Source organism: Schistocerca gregaria, unplaced genomic scaffold, assembly GCF_023897955.1.
Source record: "Schistocerca gregaria isolate iqSchGreg1 unplaced genomic scaffold, iqSchGreg1.2 ptg000240l, whole genome shotgun sequence".
Classification (NCBI taxonomy): Eukaryota; Metazoa; Arthropoda; class Insecta; order Orthoptera; family Acrididae; genus Schistocerca; species Schistocerca gregaria.
In genome coordinates, this window is record NW_026061752.1 from 284,317 (window position 1) to 286,830 (window position 2,514).

Below are 2,514 nucleotides of genomic sequence, written 5' to 3' on the forward strand. Positions count from 1 at the left end.
ATCAGAGTGTTGATGAAACACAGAAATTGCATCGGGATTGAATACAACAGTCACCATGCGCACTTTACTCCATGGGAGTAATGTCTCTAACAGTCTACGCTTTGATCGTTCCCTGGGAGATCCGTAGTAGCTTCCGATGCACATCTAGAGGCTTTCCGTAATCTTTGGACTATCAGAGTGTTGATGAAACACAGATATTGCATCGGGATTGAATACAACAGTCACCATGCGCATTTCCTCCATGGGAGTAATGTCTCTAACAGTCTACGCTTTGATCGTTCCCCGGATGACAAGTAGTAGTTTCCGATGCATATCTGGTGGCATTCTGTAATCTGTGGAGAATCAGAGTGTTGATGAAACACTGAAATTGCATCGGGATTGAATACAACAGTCACCATGCGCACTTTCCTCCATGGGAGTAATGTGTCCAACAGTCTTCGCTTTGATCGTTCCCAGTAAGACCAGTAGTAGTTTCCGATGCATATCTGGAGGCTTTCTGTAATCTGTGGAATATCAGAGTGTTGGTGAAACACAGAAATTGGATCGGGATTGAAAACAACATTCACCATGCGCACTTTCCTCCATGGGAGTAATTCTCAAACAGTCTATGCTTTGATCGTTCTCTGGAAGACCAGTAGTAGTTTCCGATGTATATCTGGTGCCATTCTGCAATCTGTGGACTATCAGAGTGTTCATGAAACACAGAAATAGCATCGGGATTGAATACAACAGTCACCATCCGCACTTTCCTCCATGGGAGTAATGTCTGAAACAGTCTACGCTTTGATCGTTCCCTGGAAGACCAGTAGTAGTTTCCGATGCACATCTCTTGGCATTCTGTAATCTGTGGACTATCAGAGTTTTGATGAAACACAGAAATTGCATCGGGATTAAATACAACAGTCACCATGCGCACTTTACTCCATGGCAGTAATGTCTCTAACAGTCTACGCTTTGTCGTTCCCTGGAAGACCAGTAGTAGTTTCCGATGCACATCTGGAGGCTTTCCGTAATCTTTGGACTATCAGAGTGTTGATGAAACACAGAAATTGCATCGTGATTGAATACAACAGTCTCCATGCGCACTTTCCTCCATGGGAGTAATGTCCCAAACAGTCTACGCTTTAATCGTTCCCTGGAAGACCAGTAGTAGTTTCCGATGCACATTTGGAGGCATTCTGTAATATGTGGACTATTAGAGTGTTGATGAAACACAGAAATTGCATCTGGATTGAATACAACAGCCACCATGCGCACTTTCCTCCATGGGAGTAATGTCTCAAACAGTCAACGCCTTGATCGTTCCCTGGAAGACCAATAGTAGTTTCCGATGCTCATCTGGAGGCATTCTGTAATCTGTAGAGTATCAGAGTGTTGATGAAACAAAGAAATTGCATCGGGTTTTGAATACAACAGTTACCATGCGCACTTTCCTCCATGGGAGTAATGTCTCTAAGAGTCTACGCTTTGATCGTTCCCCGGAAGACAAATAGTAGTTTCCGATGCACATCTGGAGGCATTCTGTAAACTGTGGAGAATCAGAGAGTTGATGAAACACTGAAATTGAATCGGGATTGAAAAACAACATTTACCATGCGCACTTTCCTCCGTGGGAGTAATGTCTCTAACAGTCTACGCTTTGATCGTTCCCTGGAAGACCAGTAGTAGTTTCCGATGCACATCTGGAGGCTTTCTGTAATCTGTGGACTGTCAGAGTGTTGATGAAACACAGAAATTGCATCGGGATTGAATACAACAGTTACCATGAGCAGTTTCCTCCATGGGAGTAATTCTCAAACAGTCTACGATTTGATCGTTTGCTGGAAGACCAGTAGTAGTTTCCGATGCACATCTGTTGGCATTCTGTAATTTGTGGATTATCAGAGTGTTGATGAAACACAGAAATTGCTTCGTGATTAAATACAACATTCACCATGCGCCCTTTCCACCACGGGAGGTAAGTCACAAACAGTCGATGATTTGATCGTTCCCTGGAAGACCAGTAGTAGATTGCGATGCACATCTCGTGGCATTCTGTAATCTGTGGACTATCAGAGTGTTGATGAAACCCAAAAATTGCATCGGGATTGAATACAACAGTCACCATCCGCACTTTCCTGCATGGGAGTAATGTCTGATACAGTCGACGCTTTGATCGTTCGCGGGAAGACCAGTAGTAGTTTCCGATGCACATCTGGAGGCATTCTGAAATCTGTGGACTATCAGTGTGTTGATGAAACACAGAAATCGCATCGGGATTGAATACAACAGACACCATGCGCACTTTCCTCCATGGGAGTAATGTCTCAAACAGTCTACGCTTTGATCGTTCCCTGGAAGACCAGTAGTAGTTTCCGATGCACATCTGGAGGCATTCTGTAATTTTTGGACTATCAGAGTGTTGATGAAACACAGAAATTGCATGCTGATTGAATACAACAGTCACCATGTGCACTTTCCTCAATGGGAGTAATGTCTCAAACAGTCTTCGCTTTTATCGCTCCCTGGAAGACC